This window comes from Moschus berezovskii, chromosome 16 (assembly GCF_049115385.1).
Source record: "Moschus berezovskii isolate FMDL1 chromosome 16, NW_MosBer_1.0, whole genome shotgun sequence".
In the NCBI taxonomy this organism is placed as follows: domain Eukaryota; kingdom Metazoa; phylum Chordata; class Mammalia; order Artiodactyla; family Moschidae; genus Moschus; species Moschus berezovskii.
Window position 1 is genome coordinate 850,330 of NC_142475.1, and position 20,288 is coordinate 870,617.

The 20,288-nt window shown below is 54.1% G+C and overlaps 1 protein-coding gene across 3 annotated transcripts in view; it reads right to left on the minus strand.

Moving 5' to 3' along the window:
* COL14A1 (collagen type XIV alpha 1 chain) overlaps positions 1 to 16,327 on the minus strand; it is a 228,547-nt gene extending 212,220 nt beyond the window's left edge. For 2 of the 3 annotated variants that reach the window (XM_055431576.2, XM_055431578.2), the window contains exon 1: positions 14,903 to 15,061. The gene's annotated coding sequence lies outside the window, so the exon portion shown is untranslated. Of the gene's footprint in view, positions 1 to 14,902; positions 15,062 to 16,308 lie in introns of those variants that run through there. The other variant, XM_055431577.2, reaches the window with a different exon arrangement.
* Positions 16,328 to 20,288: the final 3,961 nt, after the last annotated feature.

The following is a 20,288-nucleotide window of genomic DNA, read 5'->3' on the forward strand; positions in this document are numbered from 1 at the left end:
TCCAAAGCACTTCTCATCAAAGCACTGCAGTCCAGTGCAGTCCAGGTATTGTGAAGCAACGCTTAACACGCCACATTAGAAGCTGATCTGCATTTCACACAATGTAAATAAATAAAGAGACCAATGAACTGGTGCTACCCTTGTCTTGGCAACTGTTTTCTGAAAACTGCTTATTATTGCTGTTGTTCAGTCACTAATTCACGTGACCTCTCTGTGACCCTGTGGACTGCACCACGCCAGGCTCCCTGTCCTTCACTATCTCCCAGAGTTTGCTCAAATTTGCGTTCATTGAGTCAGTGACACCGTGCAACCATCTCATCCTCTGTCGTCTCCTTCTCCTCTTGCCCTCAATCTTCCCCAGCATCGGGGTCTTTTCCAATGAGTCAGCTCATCAGGTGGCCAAAGTACTGGAGTTTCAGCTTCAGTACGAGTCCTTCCTTGCATATTATTTATAAAAAAAAAAAATTGTAGCCATAGCTTTTCTTTAAAGTCTTCCTTTCTTATTGTTTATTTTAAGTGAGATTAAGTAATACCATATTGGGAGAAGTGGAATTTTCGTTTCCCCAAGGTTTTATGCCAAGTCTTTCATTTGGACAGTAAAATAGGGGCAAGAAAAAAATTCCAATTTCTGTTCAACTGCCATGAGATATTTTAAAAATGTCAAAGCCTAATTTGCTGAAACACTGCCTAAAACCTTGCACAAAACAAATAGTGCTGCCTTAATTTTTTTTTTTTTTTGGCTTAAAAACATCATATTAGAAATGGCCATTAGCTGTATTACTACAGAAGGTATAAACCCAATTTGGGGAAAGTTGATAATGTTTAGCACAACTTTTCTCAAAACACTGTTACTTGATTATGCAACAGTAACTTAAAACGATCCCCATTAGGACTAACTGGCCTGTCCGCTCCCTCATACGTTTGTTTATCCAATCTCATTTACACAGTTAAGTTTAAGAAGGAGCACAGGCCTTATGCAAGCCAGTTTTATCAAAATCCCTTAAAATATTTATCCGAAAGTTTGTGTAAACTACTCATGTAAACACACATGCACACACATAGACTCAACACCACATATATGCAAACCTTGGATAATGTTCTACTCAGTCAGCGCTGACATTCAAATAAACCGGAAACTTGTTGCCAGCCATCTGGGATACCAGGCCCTGGGAGAGACTGTCAGTGTTTCAGAATTTTCATCCCAGCAGTCACTACTGAGAGTCCTGCTATAACCAAAGCTCTCTGCTCATGTCAGTCCCTCAGTCGTGTCCAGCTCTTTGAGACCCTGTGCACTGTAGCCCACCAGGCTCTGCTGCTATTCACGGCATTCTCCAGGCAAGAACTCTGGAGTGGGTTGCCATTCCCTTCTCCAGGGGATCTTCCCGACCCAGGGATGGAACCCAGGCCTCCCGCATTGCAGGTGGATTCTTTACCCTCTGAGCCACCAAGCCACTGTACTCTAAGGGAGATACAAAATTTCCTACTGTATGATCCCTGTGTCAGCTCACCTATAATTTTATTGAAAAAGAAAACCACAAGCAAATCTACAAAACTAAATGAAATAAGTGTGAAATGCAGCAGAGGTAACACAGACTGGAACTATGAGTAGAAATCTGGGCGCGAGGGAGATGCACCCACCAGGAATTTGCTAGGGGCTCCCGGCTGACTAGTCTAACCACCCCCTGACTTGGTTTCTTTATCTGTAAAATGTGCAAGCAAACCTCTACCTTATAGGATTGTGATAGTGTAAATAATGTACTTAGAAACACAGGTAGCTCTCAAAAGGTTCTAACTAGCAGCATGCTAGCAACAGGTTGCAAGAATGGAAGGCAGAGGCAATTAAATCATCAATGAATTTACTACGTGGGTAGATACTAAAGGCGGAGCAGGCGAGGCCCCACTCCGGTGCTCCTGCCTGGAAAACCCCAGGGACGGGGGAGCCTGGAGGGCCGCCGTCCACGGGGTCGCGAGGAGTCAGACACGACTCAGCGCCTTCACTGTCACTTTTCCCTTTCATGCATTGGAGAAGGAAATGGCACCCCACTCCAGTGTTCTTGCCTGGAGAATCCCAGGGACAGGGGACCCTGGTGGGCTGCCGTCTATGGGGTCGCACAGAGTCGGACACGACTGAAGTGACTCAGCAGCAGCAGATACTACAGGACAAAGAGATTCAAGAAGTCTTTAGCTCCCCCCTCTCATGAAGGTTGTGGGACGAACTTGGTATAAAGGTTTAGACAAAAACAGAAGATCCAGATAAGGACACAGGCACCATTATCCTCATGGGTGAACTACTTTAAACTTTTCTAAGAACATTCCAATCCATTTTTTATCCTTGTCCAGATGACAGCTCTGTACAGGTTCAAAATCATCAACCATAAGAAGTCTTGGAATATTTGACTTAAGAATAATTCATAGACTTAGCAGTTCTGGTTGACAAGCCCATGCAAAGAACATTTGAAAGAAATGGGACTGATCAAGCATGAATTAAGCCTAGGAAAAATAAGAATCAGAAGCACATAATAGATGTCTTCAAATATCTGAAGGGCTTTCATGTGGAAGATAAAACAAGATTACTTTGTGCAGCTTCTGCAAACAGAACTAGAATCAGCAGGCAGAGCCACAGAGATGTGGGTTTGGACTGAAACGCTCGCGCTCAGAACACCTTCGTCCCTTTACTAGCGGGTCTGAGAAAGAAGCTGCTGCGCTTTACCCACGAGAGATGCTGTAGAAGGGACTCCTGGACTTGCGGCAGGGGGACTGAACAAAACGACCTCTATGTTCGAACTCTTTCTGGACTCTGTGGTTTAGTCACTAACCCGTGTCCAACTCATTATGACCCCATGGACTGTAGCCCGCCAGGCTCCTCTGTCCATGGAATTCTCCAGGCAAGAATACTGCAGTGGGTTGCCATTTCCTTTTCCAGGGGATTTCCTCACCTAGGGATCGAACCCATTGGCAGGTGGATTCTTTACCATGAGGCCACCTCGGAAGCCCTTTTCTGGATTCTACATTATTACTTTAATATCCGTTTTAACTTCTGGGAGACAGCAAACTCCAGTAGCGGAGGACAGAGGAGCCTGGCACGCCACTGTTCACAGGCTGGCAGAGTTGGCCACGACTTAGCGACTGAGTAACAACAGATCCACTTTATAGGAGAACTTTACAGCCAGTTGATGATCTGTGTCTACAGATTTGCAGATAAGAAAGCAAAGACTAAGAACAGCGCTGATGTTACAGCCCAGGGTGTTGATGTTGTTCAGTTTTCCCAATTTCTTCTCTCTAGTGAAAGTACCACTAGAAAATACCTCCTCACATCTAGAATAACCAAAAGGCTTTTCAGGATTGGTTAAGAAGTCTACTTAGAAACAGAGCCTGGAGGAAATCTGTGTTTATCACTCTTTTCTGTCATTGTCTTGACACAGGGGCAAACAGCTCTAAGTCAGAAATAAAGCCCTAGTTGTGTTACTGTTCGCTTGCTGATGAGTCTTTCTTCCTCTGAGCGAATGCCCCTGTGCAGGCATTGTGATCAGAAATCAAGCAGAAAGCCACAGTCTCATTAGCATAAAGTGTCAAAGGGTGGAAGAGTTCAAGAAGGCCAGAGGCTAAAACTGAGAAAGGGGACCTCAGAAAAGAGTAAGCCACAAGTAGAGTGAATTGACAACATACATACAAAAAGAAAACCACGCCCCTCGAGCTCTGGACAATTCAGGGTAAAGGGTCAACTAGGGCTTCCCTGATCGCTCAGGTATTGGAAAAGACCTGATGCTGGGAAAGGCTGAGGGCAGGAGGAGAAGGGGACGCAGAGGATGAGACGGCTGGATGGCATCACCGACTCGATGGACATGAGTTTGGGTGAACTCCGGGAGTTGGTGATGGACAGGGAGGCCTGGCGTGCTGCAGACCATGGGGTCACAGAGAGTCAGACACGACTGAGCGACTGAACTGAACTGATAGCTCAGTTGGTAAAGAATCTGCCTGCAATGCAGGAGACCGTGGTTCAATTCCTGGGTCTGGAAGATCCCCTGGAGCAGGGAAAGGCATGGGCTGTATAGTCCATGGGGTCTCAAAGAGTTGGACATGACTGAGCAACTATCACTTTCACTAGTCAAAAAAAATGTAGCAATCATAAATGAATATACACTTCGTATAATAATTCCACTCTGTCAACTATTAATTGATATTTATTGAACACTACATCCAATAACTACAGGATACATCTTTAAAAATTTTTTTCTTACAAAGTAGGCATCGGGGCCCTAAAATGAGAGTTCATAAACTTCAAAAGACTCAAAGTTTGCAGAGTATATTTTCTGACAACAGAATTAAATTAGAAATTAATAATATATCTTTACAAACTCAAAATGGAAATTAAGCAACATGCTTCTAATTAATCCATAGGTCAAATGAAAAATCACAATGGAAATTTTAAATTTTAAAAACAGTTGAAAGGGAACAAAAATAAGAAGATTTTCCACATGAAAATCTGTAGGATGCAACCTAAGAATTAGAGATAAATATTTACATAAAAAAGAAAAAAGATTTTAAAAAGCAATGATCTAATTTTTCACTTAAAGGAGCCATAAAAAGAATAAAACCCTAATTAAGTTGATGGGAAGGATAAATAAAGATAAGCATAAAAACTAAAGATACCTGAAACAAATATTAGTAGAAATTAACAAGGCTAAAATTTGCTTATTTAAAATATTAATCAAAGTAAAAAATCTTTAGAAAGGGTAATCAGTCTCCAACAGATTGCCTCTGCTTCTTATCCCATTGTGACTCTCCAGCTAACTTCACATCTCCAGTAACTCTACTTTCTGAGTCTTGGGAAGTAGAAGACACGTAGGTGGGCGGTTTAACCCATACTCCACAACGTTCAAAGTGCATTACAGCCAATCGACAGATATTGAGTGATTGGTGACTGCATGACCACGGCTGAGGCACACACAGCCAGCACACCGCACACCCTGCAACTGGCCGAGGCTGAGGAATGCTGGAAAGCCACAGGCCTTCTCGCCAGCGTGTGATCTCCAGGAGGAAGGGTGCCCTTCTCCTCCCAACAGGGTCTTCCCAAAGGGTCTTTCTTCTAAATCGCAGAAAGACCTTATGTAGGATCAAAGCAGCCCAGTGAATGGCTCAAATGCAAAGGGGTGTGTGTGTGGGGGGGGTGTGGGTGTGTGTAGGTGTGTGGGGTGTGTACGTGTGTGGGGGGGGTAGGTGTGTGGGTATGTGTGTGGGTGGGGGTGTATGTGTGTGGGGGATGTGTGTGCATGTGGGGGTGTGGGTGTGGGTGTGGGTGTGTGGGTGTGCGGGGCAGGTGGGGGGTTTGGGGGTGGTGTGTGTGGGGGTGTGGGTGGGGGTGTATGTGTGTGTGTGTATGGGGATGGGTGTGTGTGGGTGTGTGTAGGTGTGTGGGGTGTGTACGTGTGTGGCGGGGTGGGTGTGTGTGTGTGTGAGGTGTGTGTGTGGGGGGGTGTGTGTGGGGGGTAGGTGTGTGGGTATGTGTGTGGGTAGGGGGTGTGTGTGTGGGTGTGTGTGGGTGTGTGGGGCAGGTGGGGGGTTTGAGGGGTGGGGTGTGTGGGGGTGTATGTGTGTGGGTGTGTGGGTGTGTGGGGGGTAGGTGTGTGGGTATGTGTGGGTGTGTGGGTGTGTGGGGCAGGTGGGGGGTTTGGGGGGTGGGGTGTGGGGGGGTGTATGTGTGTGGGGGTGTATGTGTGTGTGGGTGTATGTGTGTGTGTGTGAGGTGTGTGTGTGTGTGGTGTGTGTGTGGGGGTAGGTGTGTGGGTGGGTATGTGTGTGGGTAGGGGGCTGTGTGTGGGTGTGTGGGGCAGGTGGGGGGTTTGGGGGGTGGGGTGTAGGGGGGTGTATGTGTGTGTGGGATGTGTGTGCATGTGTGTGTGTGTGTGTGTGTGTGTGTATATGGGGATGGGTGGGTGTGGGTGTGGGGTGTGTACGTGTGGGGGTGGGGGTGTGTGTGTGGGTGTGGGTGTGTGAGTGGGTATGGGGATGGGTGGGTGTGGGTGTGTGTAGGTGTGTGGGGTGTGTACGTGTTGGGGGGGTGTGTGTGTGGGGTGTGGGTGTGTGTAGGTGTGTGGGGTATGTATGTGTGTGGGGGGGTGGGTGTGTGTGTGTGGGGTAGGTGTGTGGGTATGTGTGAGGGTGGGGGTGTGTGTGTGGGTGTGTGTGGGTGTGTGGGGCAGGTGGGGGATTTGGGGGGTGGGGTGTGTGGGGGTGTATGTGTGTGTGTGTGTGTGTGTGGTGTGTGTGTGGGGGGTAGGTGTGTGGGTATATGTGTGTGGGGGGGTATGTGTGTGGGTATGTGTGTGGGTGTGTGTGGGTGTGCGGGGCACGTGGCGGGTTTGGGGGGTGGGGTGTGTGGGGGTGTATGTGTGTGGGGGATATGTGTGCATGTGGGGGTGTGTGTGGGTGTGTGGGGCAGGTGGGGGGTTTGGGGTGGGGTGTGTGGGGTGTGTACGTGTGTGTGGGGTGTGTGGTGTGTGTGTGGGGGTAGGTGTGTGGGTATGTGTGTGTGTGGGGGGTGGGTGTGTGTGTGTGGGTATGTGTGTGGGTAGGGGGTGTGTGTGTCGGTGTGTGGGTGTGTGTGTGGGTAGGGTGTGGGTATGTGGGGCAGGTTGGGGGTTTGGGGGGTGATATGTGTGTGTGTGTGTGTGTGTGTGTCGGTGTGTGTGAGTGGGTATGTGTGTGTGGGTGTTTGTGTGTGTTTGTGTGTATGGGGATGGGTGGGTGTGGGTGTGTGTAGGTGTGTGGGGTATGTACGTGTGGGGGTGGGTGTGTGTGTGTGGAGTGTGTGTGTGGGGTAGGTGTGTGGGTATGTGTGTGGGTAGGGTGTGTGTGTGGGGGTGTGTGTGTGTGTGTGTGTGGGTGTGCGGGGCAGGTGGCGGGTTTGGAGGGTGGGGTGTCGGTGTGTGTAGGTGTGTGGGGTGTGTATGCGTGGGGGGTGTGTGTGTGTGTGTGTGAGGTGTGTGTGGGTGTGTGTGTGTGGTGTGTGTGTGGGTAGGTGTGTGGGTATGTGTGGGTAGGGTGTGTGTGTGTGTGGGTGTGTGGGGCAGGTGGGGGGTTTGGGGGTGTGGTGTGTGGGGGTGTATGTGTGTGGGGTGTGTGTGCATGTGGGGGTGTGTGGGTGTGGGTGTGTGGGTGTGTGTGGGGTAGGTGTGTGGGTATGTGTGGGTATATGTGTGTGTGTGGGTGTTTGGGTGTGTGTGGGTGTGTGGGGCAGGTGGGGGGTTTGGGGGGTGGGGTGTGTGGGGGTGTATGTGTGTGGGGGATGTGTGTGCATGTGTGGGGGTGTGGGTGTGTGTGTATATGGGGATGGGTGGGTGGGTGTGTGTGTGGGGGGGGAAGGTGGGGGGTTTGGGGGTGCAGTGTGTGGGGGTGTATGTGTGTGGGGTGTGTATGTGTGGGGGGGGTGGGTGTGTGTGTGTGAGGTGTGTGTGTCTGTGTGTGTGTGTGTGTGTGGCAGGTGGGGGGTTTCGGGGGTGGGGTGTGTGGGGGTGTATGTGTATGGGGGATGTGTGTGCATGTGGGGGTGTGTGTGTGTGGGGTGTGTGGGTGTGTGTATATAGGGGATGGGTGGGTGTGGGTGTGTGTAGGTGTGTGGTGTGTGTACGTGTGTGTGTGTGTGTGTGAGGTGTGTGTGTGTGGTATGTGTGTGTGGGGTAGGTGTGTGGGTGTGTGTGGGTAGGGGGTGTGTGTGTGGGTATGTGTGGGTGTATGGGTGGGGGTGTGGGTGTGTGTGGGTGTGTGTGGCAGGTGGGGGGTTTGGGGGGTGGGGTGGGTGTGTGTGTGTGTGTGTGTGTGTGTATATGGGGATGGGTGGGTGTGGGTGTGTGTGAGGTGTGTGTGTGTGGTGTGTGTGGGGGGGGTAGGTGTGTGGGGGTGTATGTGTGAGGTGTGTGTGTGGTGTGTGTGTGTGTGTGTGTAGGGTGTGTGTGGGGAGTATGTGTGTGGGTGTGTGTGGGTGTGTGGGGCAGGTGGGGGGTTTGGGGGGTGGGGTGTGGGGGTGTATGTGTGGGGGGGATGTGTGTGCATGTGGGGGTGTGTGTGGGGGTGTATGTGTGTGGGGGTCTGTGTGTGTGTGTATATATGGGGATGGGTGGGTGTGGGTGTGTGTAGGTGTGTGTGTGGGGGGTAGGTGTGTGGGGGTGTATGTGTGTGGGGGTGTGTGTGTGTATATATGGGGATGGGTGGGTGTGGGTGTGTGTAGGTGTGTGGTGTCTGTACGTGTGTGGGTGTGTGTGTGTGTGTGAGGTGTGTGTGTGGTGTGTGTGTGGGGGGGGTAGGTGTGTGTGTGTGTGTGTGTGTGTGTATATATGGGGATGGGTGGGTGTGGGTGTGTGTAGGTGTGTGGTGTGTGTACGTGTGTGTGTGGGGGGGGTGTGTGTGGGGTGTGTGTGTGGGTGTGTGTGTGGGTGTGTGGGGCAGGTGGGGTGTGTTTGTGTGGGGTAGGTGTGTGAGGGTGTATGTGTGTGGGGGATGTGTGTGGGTAGGGGGTGTGTGTGTGGGTGTGTGAGGTGTGTGTGTGTGTGGTGTGTGTGTGGGGGGTAGGTGTGTGGGTAGGGGGTGTGTGTGTGGGTGTGTGCGGGTGTGTGTGGGTGTGTGTAGGTGTGTGGTGTGTGGGGGGGGACAGGTGGGGTGTGTGGGGGTGTATGTGTTTGTGGTATGTGTGTGTTTGTGTGGGGTAGGTGTGTGGGGGTGTATGTGTGTGGGGGATGTGTGTGGGTGGGGGGAGTGTGTGGGTGTGTGAGGTGTGTGTGTGTGGTGTGTGGGGGGGGTAGGTGTGTGGGTATGTGTGTGGGTAGGGGGTGTGTGTGTGGGTGTGTGGGGCAGGTGGGGGTTTTGGGGTGTGTGGGGGTGTATGTGTGTGGGTGTGTGTGTGTGTATATATGGGGATGGGTGGGTGTGGGTGTGTGTAGGTGTGTGGTGTGTGTACGTGTGTGGGTGTGGGTGTGTGTGTGTGTGGGTATGTGTGTGGGTGTGTGGGGGATGTGTGTGGGTAGGGGGTGTGTGTGTGTGTGTGGTGTGTGGTGGGGGGGTAGGTGTGTGGGTATGTGTGTGGGTAGGGGGTGTGTGTGTGGGTGTGTGAGGTGTGTGTGTGTGTGGTGTGTGGGGGGGTAGGTGTGTGGGTATGTGTGTGGGTAGGGGGTGTGTGTGTGGGGGTGAGTGTGGGTGTGTGTGTGGGTGTGTGGGGCAGGTGGGGGGTTTGGGGGGTGGGGTGTGTGGGGGTGTATGTGTGTGTGTGAGGTGTGTGTGTGTGGTGTGGGGGGGTAGGTGTGTGGGGGTGTATGTGTGTGGGTGTGTGTGGGTGTGTGTGGGTGTGCGGGGCAGGTGGGGGGTTTGGGGGTGCGGTGTGTGGGGGTGTATGTGTGGGTGTGTGTGTGTGTGTTTGTATATGGGGATGGGTGGGTGTGGGTGTGTGTGGGTGTGTGGTGTGTGTATGTGTGTGGGGGTGTGTGTGTGAGGTGTGTGTGTGTGGTGTGTGTGGGGGGGTAGGTGTGTGGGGGTGTATGTGTGTGGGTGTGTGTGGGTGTGCGGGGCAGGTGGGGGTTTGGGGGTGCAGTGTGTGTGGGTGTATGTGTGTGGGGGTGTGGGTGTGTGTGTATATATGGGGATGAGTGGGTGTGGGTGTGTGTGGGTGTGTGTGTGTGTGAGGTGTGTGTGTGTGGTGTGTGTGTGGGGTAGGTGTGTGGGGATGTATGTGTGAGGGGGATGTGTGTGCATGTGGGGGGTGTGTATGCGCACGTGTGTGTGTGCGCACATGCTCAGTTGCGTCGGATGTGTCTGATACTTTGCAACCCCATGGACCCCGCCAGGCTCCTCTGTCCATGGGACTTTCCCAGCAAGAATACTGGAACGGATTACTATTTCCTCCTATATTGCAAGCAGATTCTTCACCCGTGAGCCACCAGAGAAGCCCAAATGCAAGGGATCTGACTGCAAACCATCCTCAGAAATGCAGCTGCTCAGCCTTAACTTAGGCTGCTGTGTATCCCACGTGAGAGAAGCGCCATCCCCAAAGCATGGCAAACTGCAGTGACGGTTCCTTGACTCAGGAATGTTCCATCGCTTGGCTTTTGTTGCTCCTGTTGTTTTTTAAGAACTGAAAGAGCTTCATGGTCAAAGAAATGTGAATCGCTTTTAACTGGAGTCTGTATCTGCAAGCATCACAGAGGCTAGCTGCCCATCTCAGGACAGACATGTCACCCTTTAGGAAGGCTTCCCTGGTCTTCCCAGTATGGCCAGATGCTGCTCCTGGGTTTCCTACAGTAGCAATCTTTATTTTCCATTCTAAACCTCAATAGAACATGCTTTTTTAATATCAGTTCAGAATGTTCCCCTTTGCAAAAGCAGACAGAAAGCCATCTAGGAGTAAATCTTCACTGAAGAGAAGACCGCCCCCCCCCCCCCAAGTACTCCTAGCTACAGACACAACTTGTGACACTTGGATAAGCTCAACAAGGCCTAGCCTCTCTCTGGATAAGTTTTCATAACTCAGCTTACCTCTGTTTGTGCGTGTGTGGGGGGAGGGAGAACCATACACAGCTCCCTAGAATTAAAAGTCAGGGACCCCTGCCTAGAGTTCCCACAAAGCCGCACTGGCAGAAAAATTCATCAAGAGCACTGATTTCAAAAAATGACCTTGAAGTATAAGATGAAAGTTAAATAAAAAATTTACCACGAAGAAATGCAGAGTCTAGACTCTAAGCCCTGACTTAAAAAGACTCTCAGTTGACAGAATTTCCTGTAGTCTCCCTCATCAGAATCCCCTCAAAAAAAAAGGGAGCAGAGAGAGAAGAGGGAAAGCAGGAAGAAAGCAGCAGGAGAGCAGAGAAAGCAGCGCAGCCGGGCAGACCACACGGGGTCGACCCAGGCCTGGAAACGCCACTGCGGGGGCTCCGGCACCCCGCTTCCCGGGAGCTCAGAGGCCAGGCCGCGCCCTCTGCCCGCCCCTCCCCGGGCTCCCGGACCCCGCCCCGCGCCCCCCACAGGCAGGGCCCATAGCTCATGCAGACTTTCCTTTAATCCCGATTCTGCCACTTGCTGGCTCTGGGACCCCAGGCAAGTAGTTTACATCTCGGTGATCTTATCTTTAAAAGGACAACATTTATGTCCACGAGGAACTGGGAGACTGAGATGTGTTTCTGAGAAATAAGAGGGCAGGGACCCAATCAGGCACTCAAAATACACGCCAGTCACACACACACACACACACGACCCAATCAGGCACTCAAAATAAACGCCAGTCACACACACACACACACGACCCAATCACGCACTCAAAACACATGCCAGTCACACACACACACACACACGACCCAATCAGGCACTCAAAATACACGCCAGTCACACACACACACACACACACACACACACCCAGGAGACCAGGATGAGGCTGGGTCTCACACACACACACACACAACCCAATCACGCACTCAAAATACACGCCAGTCACACACACACGACCCAATCAGGCACTCAAAATACACGCCAGTCACACTCACTCACACACACACACACACACACACACACACCCAGGAGACCAGGATGAGGCCGGGTCTCACACACACACACACACACACCCAGGAGACCAGGATGAGGCCGAGTCTTCACAAGGCTCCCTCTACAGAAAGGAGTAGCAGAGCTCTGCCTTTGTGTGTTTTTTCAGTCACAGGAGAGGAGACGCAAGCGGAGACCTCCCTGACATCCATCGCCAGCGGAGCAAACCTGCTCAAGAGGAAGCTTATCCCTGGCCTGGCCTCAGTTTTCCTCCCCTCCCCGCCCCCTAGCCCCCGCCCCTTTACCATTTGCTGTCTACACATGTCATAATGCCGGATAATGTCAGCTCAGCAGTGTTCAAACACCACCACGTCAGCCTGCAGCATACAGGAAGGCCCTCATCCCTGAAAGGAACCTTGGGCTACGCTCCACAGGCTGGGCAAACAGCAGTCATTTAACTGAGCTTGGATTAAAATGACAGCAAATATGTGGCTCAGCTAGTCACAAACTGCAGACTCCCAGCTTAAAACAGGCAAAAGCTCTCTGTTTTACTAGCTGACTCGAGGAAGGATTTGAGTCAAAGGGCGTGTACCCCAAGGAGACTTTTCTTGCTGGGCTGAAGCTGGCTCCAGTGCCCTTCCAATCATACCCATTTGCTCACTCCATCCTTTAAAGCCAGCCCTGGTGGACTCCCAAGCCCAAGATTTGCGTGGAAGAAGGCCCCAAGAGCTCTCTGAAATCCACAGCTGGACCGTTAGCAGCAGGATCAACGCCAAAGGGCTCCTCCCATCCATCCTAAGTCTGGGACCTGCCCCAAACTGCTCCAGGAATTCTGACGGGCTCCACGGAGTCCTTCCCAGGGAGTCACTGAGAGGCCCCACCAGGGAGGCTTCTGTCCTTTCAAAGGGACTCCCAGGAGGTCAGGGATGCAGTGGAGGTCCAGGTCTCACCTGGCTCAGGGCCCCCAGGCAGACGGAGAGACACCTAGTGCTTAGGATAGAGTCCCATGCATAATGGATAAGCCTGGAAAACACCTCGCGAGGTGAAAGACGCCAGTCAGGAAGGCCCACACACACTGCACGCAACATCAGCAGAAAGTCGATGAGCAGTTGCCAAGGGTGTTGGGGGGTGGGTATGGCTTGGTTGGGGAGAAATGAGAATTATACTGCTGATAGGTACAGAATTTTTTTTTTTGGAGTGACACAATGTTTTAAAATTGATTGTGGGGACAGTCATAGAACTCTGAATGCACGAAAAACCACTGAATTGCACACATGTGTGGTATATGATTATAACTCGATAAAGTCACTTTTTTAAAATATGCTTCCCTGAAGTCTGTCTTATAGTAACCACACCCTTGGGACCATGTTCAAAGGAAATCCTTGCAAGTTGCTCAAAAGAAGCAACCCAAAGTGCAAGGGTTACCCATCCACTCACTGACTCACTCACTCAGGCCACATTTCCCAGTGACAGCTGCGGGCAGAGAGGACCACCTTGTCAGAAACACAGCATCGCTCCCCTCCCTGCATCCAGCTTCGCCTCTGTGCTGGGTGCTAGGGCCTCCTTAACACACGCCACAGCCAGGAAGGGCCCCTAAACCCTCTGTAGCTGTGGAGCTCCGGAGCCTTTAGCGGTAGAGTTTCAGGAAAACTCTTTCCCAATTCTGCTGCCCACAGGGCCACCAAACATCTGCGTATTTTTAGGGTTTTGCCCTTCCCCCACTCCCTTCTGCTGCTGCAGGCAGCTGACACTCCAAAATTTCCAGAAGGGAATCCAAAACTCGCAGAGGGAAAGAGTCTCTGAGTGCGGCCGCACACGCCGTTCCAGGGTCAGCGGAGGGTTGGGGTCCAGGTCCCCGAGAGCGGCACGCCAGCCCCCCGTGAACACCCGCCCTGGGGACAGAGTCTCAGCAGAGCGAGCGACTCCGGTCCCCGAGCTCCGCGCCACAGGGCGCGTCCCGGACAGGACGCAAGCCCCCAGCTCCTAGACGAGGGTGCCTGTGGCTGCAACTATGGCAGGCAGCGCTCAGACCCTTGTTAGGACTGAGGTCACCCAGGGCACAACGCTGCTCCTCCCGCGGGGCGCTAACCCTGTCGTGTCTGAGCTGTATGCTTAGTCGCTCAGTCATGTCCGACTCTGTGCGACCCCGTGGACGGTAGCCCGCCAGCTCCTGTGTAGATGGGATTCTCCAGGCAGGAATACTGGAGTGGGTAGGCGTTCCCTTCTCCAGGGCAACTTACCTACCCAGGGATGGAACCCAGGTCTCCCGCATTTCGGGCAGATTCTTTACCAGCTGAGCCACCAGGGAAGCCCAAGAATACTGGGGTGGGTAGCCTATCCCTTCTCCAGGGCATCCGGGAGTGGAACCAGGGTCTCCCGCAACGCAGGCGGGTTCTTTAGTTGCTCGTGCGCGGGGCCCGCTAAATCCCAGCTGGCGCAGAGGTTCGCCTCCCCGCAGCCGCGCGCACTAGAGGGCCTGAGGCAGCAAGCAGCTCCGAGGGGTGAAAAGGGGCGAGGGGTTGGGAAGCCCGGGAGGAGAAGGCCCTCCAGCGCCGCAGCCTGGCGGTGAATCTTAAAGCCGCGACCTCCTGGGTCCAGACACCGAAACGAAACGCGCGAAGCAGCCGCGTTTCCGCGCGCAGAGACGTGGGAGAGCCGCTGCTGCTGCCAACACCCGGCGGCGCTGCGGGTTCATTCCTCTTTCCGACTAGCACCTGGTGCCCAGCGCTAATCACCCGCGGGTGTCTGGGTGAGATTTGCAGCGTGATCTCCATCGGCGGTTCTCCCAGCTGACCCCTGAGTGCTGAGTGTTTAGCCGTCAGTCGTGTCCGACTCTTTGGGATCCTTTGGACTGTAGCCCCGCCAGGCTCCTCCGTCCATGGGGTTTCCCAGGCAAGAATACTGGAGTGGGTTTCCATTCCCTTCTCCAGGGGATCTTCCCGACCCAGGGATCGAGCCCGTGCCTCCTGCGTTGCAGGCGGATTTTCTACCCGCTGAGCCATCAGCGTGCTTTCTGTTTGTAAAACACACAGTCCTCGAAAGCAATCCCTAAGCCCCTTTCTCACCATAACGGTAGCCTTTAGGAGGCCCTTTCTGCTTGGAAATGCTGGCATCTACCGTCTGGAAGCCAAACCCGCTCCTTCCCGCCGCCCGCCAGCCCCGGGGCGAAGGCTCGGGAGAGCAGCCCCGGCGCGCGCCGCGCAGCGCTCGGACTTCGCTGCCTGGCGGGCGCGCCTCCGGTCCCTCAGCGCCGCGGGCAGCGCGGGCGCGCGAAGAGCAGGTCCCCGGAGGCGCCCCGCGTCCCCGGGGGCTCGGCGCCTGCGCCTTCCCTCCCTCAGGAACGGACTCTCAAGGCCGACTAGAGAGGGAAGCAGAGGTTGGCACTGACCTGCGCCCGCGAGACTCCAGCCCAGGCCGCGAGGCTCTCGGCGCCCGAGGCCCGTCCCAGTGCCGCCGCGAGTCCGCTCTCCCGCGCGCGGCCCGCCCGGCGCCCCTTTAATTGGCCTGCCCGCCTCCGCCCCCGCTCCCCCGCCGCGAGCCGCCTCCTCTCCCGCGCTCCCTGCGGCCGGGCGCCCGGGATCAGATAAGAGCGGAGGGAGGCGCGCTGGCGGCCGCTTATGAGCGGGGGCGGCGGCGGGGGCGGGCTGGGCCCGGGCAGCGCCCCGCGTCCCCAACTGCTCCCCTCCTCCCGCCGCCCGGGACACGCCCGGGGGCCGCCCAGCGCCGCGGCCCGAGTGTGGGGCCAGGGAAGAGCCGCTCGGGCCGTCCCCGCGCACCGAGGCCGGCGGGCGGCCTGGCCAGGCCAGTGTCCCTGTGCAGGTGCCGCGTGCCGGCCTCCGCAGCCCCTAGAAGCCCGGTGCGGGCGCGCGGGGGACCCTCGGCAGGGCCTGCTCGGCCGCCCGGTGCTAAAACTCCGGGCTTCTCCTGCCAGGGGCGCGGGCTCAGCCCTGGCCCGGGAACTGAGATCGCGGGCGCTCTGCGGCACGGCCCCAAAAAACAAAAGAGGGGACCCCGTCTCCCTCTCCCAGAACTAGGGCAGCGACGCTCGGACGTGTGCAGGCGCACCGCCCGGGAGCGCTCCCGGGCGCTTCGGTGCGTTTGAAGGGACGGGCGTCTGCGGGGCCCCGGGGCGCAGGCCCCCTGACCGAGATCCCAAGTCAGGAAGTCTGCGCCGAGGCCGGGGCCGAGCCCCCCGAACCCCGCGGCGGTTCTGGTCCGGGCCGCCCCGAGGCCCTGCCCGGCCGTGAAGCACTGGAGGCGCCGGGTCCCCGGGAAAGGCATCAGCATCACCCATTCTTCAACGGAACCAAGAGCCTCCCGCCCCTCCCGCGGCTGGAGCGCGCACATGTTGGGATGGGGTTGCACACCGGGAATGCATCAAGATGCCACTTCTGTGAGAAAAGCACGCTTTTGCCTCGGAAAACTGGAAAGGCAGGTGTCGGCGAAGAAAGCAAGGGGGCGGTGCTGTGCCACGCCCGGAGCCCGCCCCCGAGCCAGAGAAAGGGGGCTGCGACCGCGCACCTCACTTCCAGGAGGGCCTGAGGCTTTCCCGGCCACCCCCGCCCCTCGAGTCTGCCGTATCCGCGCCCCCCGCCCCCGCCGTATCCGCGCCCCCGAGTCTGCCGTATCCGCGCCCCCCGCCCCCCGAGTCTGCCGTATCCGCGCCCCCCCCCAGTCTGCCGTATCCGCGCCCCCTCGGCGCCCACCCAGCCGCCGCGCGCGGGCCCCGCGGTTGGAGCGCAAAGGGGCCCCAGCCCGCACGGCCGCCCCGCGTCTGTCGGTCCTTCTGCAAACCTGGAGGGGCCCGGCCGAGGCGCCGCTTGGCTCCCCGGCTAAACCCGGTTCGCAGCGCACGTTTTTATCGAAGCCGGGTCTGGGCTGAACCCGGGTCCCGTCGGCTCTGCGGCGGGGGTGCGGGCGCCACCTGCTGCCTGCGCCGGGGGTCGCGACAGGGCGGGGCTGGAAAGACAGACGGACGGACGGACGGGACCCGGACCTGCTGCAAGCCGCACTTACTCCACCCGAGCCAGAACTTCGTCTCTCCCCGCCCCGCCCCGAACAGGGCCTGCAGCCTCCAGACCCCGTCCCCCTTTTCACTAACAACGTCTGCTCTGGGTCCTTCATTCTTACCGAGATACAGATACAGGTCGTTGGTGTGAGTTTCCCTTTACCTGTAATTCCCTTGGGGGAGGTAGTGGGGTGTTGGCATAAAGTCTGAGGGGGGAGGAAAAGTGCTTATGATGGAATTATAGATAATTCCAAAATTACAGGAAATGAGGAATTCTCTGATGATTTTAAAAGGCAAAATATATGTACAAAAATCCATGCAGGGGGCAGAATAGTTGTTTCATAAAAATCTTACGTGATAAGGTACTTTGTTTTGCAATGATGCATCAGGTTATCTTTAAAATTCTAACTCGTCCTTCTTTCATCTTTTAACCTTTGACTCGCATTTATGTCACCTTCAATGTAACTAGATAAACTTCAGTTACTCTTGAATCAGAATCGCTGGTTTTAATCGGTTTTCCACTCAATTGAAGCTGTGTGTGAATTTCCAGTCCTTTGAAGGGAGCGCTTATTCAACATTTATCTTAAGGTCTTTTCTCAGAGCCTGGAAGAATACTGAAAACTCAATCAGAGAAATAAGCCCAGAAAACCCCAATAGTGGTCTTCTCTTTCAATCTAAGTAAGAAGAAAAATATGCCTCTGAAAGAATACATGAATAGCTGAGACCTTTTCAGAGACATCCAAAATTTCCGGCTTCCACAGTCACTGATTCTAAACTCTTCTTAGAATCTCCTCCTGGGCTGTTGTAGAGACTGACTTTCTCTGAAAAGGACTCCACGCACACCCTGTTACCCCTTTTTCCCCTGTCCCCTGAAACCCTGCAGGAAGACTCTGAACTCAGACCTAGATTGAAGAGACTCTGCCCCTTGCTTGTTTCATTTTGGTGAAGTTATTTTGCCTCTCTGAGCCTAACTCCTTGTGTATAAGAAGGGAGTCATTAATTATCTCTCAGGCAGTAGTCATGCAGATTAAATGACAGACACATTTATGGACCCAATTCCCTAAATGACAAATGGCAACGGTATCACTCAAACTCACACTGTCTCCCTCCAGGGCATTCGGGGCTCCTCTCATCAGCAGCCCCTATGGTTGATTCCTGCAGTGTTTCTCAATAGAGGCGCTTTGACATTTTGGATAGGTCAGTGCGACTGCCCCAGACATTGCAGAACATTTATCACTCTTAACTCCAGCACCAGATTCCAGAAGCATCCTCCCATCACCGAGTCATGTCGAAAACCAAATTGACCACCTCGCACTTCCTGCTACACTCACAAGCCATTCACTCTCAGCAGTTCTACTCCAACCCCTCTGTAATGGTCACCTGTGATTTTTTTCCCCCAGCCCATCCATTCCCCCTTATTTCGGTTACAGAAGGATCATACTCAGCCAGAAGCAAGTACAAGTTGATAATATCGATAACATGCTATAAACAATAACCATGGCCCAAGCTCCTGGCCTTACGCCCCCCCACCCCACACCCCACCCTCCATGCTGATATTCCACCCGTGGGACTCCTACTGTTTGCCCTGGTCTTGCAAGAGTACCACAGAGAACCTTTAGCACCCAGTCTCCTGGCCAAGGGCTGATGGCCCGCCTCGCTGATGGACGTCCCTGTGGTGTGCTGTGCTGTGCTTAGTCGCTCAGTCATGTCCGACTCTGTGCGACCCCATGGACTGTGGCCCGCCAGGCTCCTCTGTCATGGGAGTCTCCACCATGGACCATGGCCCGCCAGGCTCCTCTGTCATGGGAGTCTCCACCATGGACCGTAGCCCGCCAGGCTCCTCTGTCCACGGGAGTCCACGCAAGACCATGGGGGTGGGCTGCCATGCCTCCTCATGTCCCTGCAATACCAGCTGTTAAACACTTCGCATCTCACCATGGAGGAACAGATCTCTGATGTCTTTTAGGAAATCGCCTCCACTCTGCTGGACGCAGCTGTGGGGGGCAGTCATTCAGGTCTCTGTTCTCCTCCAGCCGAGGAGGGCGAGAGCTGAAAACCAGGCCATCCACCTGCTCTCCCCTCAGACGAGAGTACAAAGCGACAGGTCAAAGAGGAAAGAAAGGAGCCTAAGGGGAGGGGGCGGGGTTCCCGAGGGAGGGGACACAGCATACCTACGGCTGATTCATGGCAACGGTTGGCAGAAACCGACACAGTTCTGTAAAGCAGGTAGCCTTCAGCTAGAAAATAAATCAAAAGTGGTAAGTTTTTATCTCAATGCATTCTAGCAATGAGACCTTAAGTAACAATAAATAGCTCCTTATGTCTAGACATCAGCAGAAACACATCAGGACAGATGTACTGGCTGTTAAAATGCTGAGATACTTTCCTGTCCATTGCCTCCCCACAACCGTGTGACTTCCTAGGCAGCTCGGTGGTAATATTCATCTGCAGGGCAGGAAGAGATGATTTGTCCCCTCCCCCATACTGGATGTGGAGAAGGAAATGGCTACCTACTCCAGTGTGCTTGCCTGGAGACTCCCAAGGACAGGGAAGCCTGGTAGGCTGCTGTCTATGGGGTCGCACAGAGTCAGACACAACTAAAGCAACTTCGCATGCATGCATGCAGGGCAGGAGACATTAGAGACTCAGGTTTGATCCCTGGGTCGGGAAGATACCCTGGAGGAGGGAATGGCAACCCACTCCAGTATTCTTCCCTGGGAAATCCATGGACAGAGGCGCCTGGCGGGCTGCAGTCCACGGGGTCGCAGAGAGACAGACACGACGGAGCACACACAGCCCTGTACATTCCTCCGCCACCCCCTCCCGGGGTCACTGCCCCAGAGTCCCCTTTGATCCCGCAGCTGGAGAGGTGACCCTTGTGCTATAGTCTGAATGTCTGTGTCTCCCTAAAAGCCATATGTTGAAATCCGCCCAGTGGTGATCATTTTCGGAGGTGGGGTCTTGGGGGCTGCTTCCCTCACAAGGGAATCGTGAATGGGATTGAGGGTCTTGCCTAGAGAGACCCCTGACCCTTCGCACCAGGACCTCAGGTGAGCCTCCCCTCTTCCATGCTGGAAACCGGAGATCCAAAACTGTGAGAAACACGTTTCTGTCCTTCACGAGCTACTCAGACCATGTAATTTCGTCACAGTAGCCTGGATGGGCTGAGATACCCTGTTGGGCACCGGGCACCATGCACCGCTAGGTTCCTGAGTGGCTCTTAGCTCCCCTTCCTGTTGGGCTCTGCCTGGGTCTCTTGTTCCATCATCTGAAAATCGGCCCTGCCCAGTACTCCACAATATCTTTGGCTCCTGTCCTTCCTGAAGCTTTTTTCTCAGTTCTGTGAGCTACCCTAGTTTTGCCAAATCTGATTTCTTTAACTGCCAACTGAAGAACTCTGAGTCAACCTTCATTTTACCAAACTTGAACCTGAGATAGACACGAGAGCTTGTCTAACTTACTCAGAGGATTACTAGCAAAGTCGGCCCTGGAATTCAAACGTCTTCATTCCCAGGTCAGAGCTTTTCCCACTAGAGTGCACCGACCCCTTTCCAAATGATACAGAGACACAGCCTGTGCTTATACCGGATTTTCACTTCACAAAATGTATTCAAGTACATCAAAAGCAAAAGCGAAGTTGCTCAGTCATGGCCAACTCTTTGTGACCCCATGGGCTGCAGCCTACAAGGTTCTTCCATCCATGGGATTCTCCAGGCAAGAGTACTGGAGTGGGTTGCCATTTCCTTCTCCAGGGGATCTTCCCGAC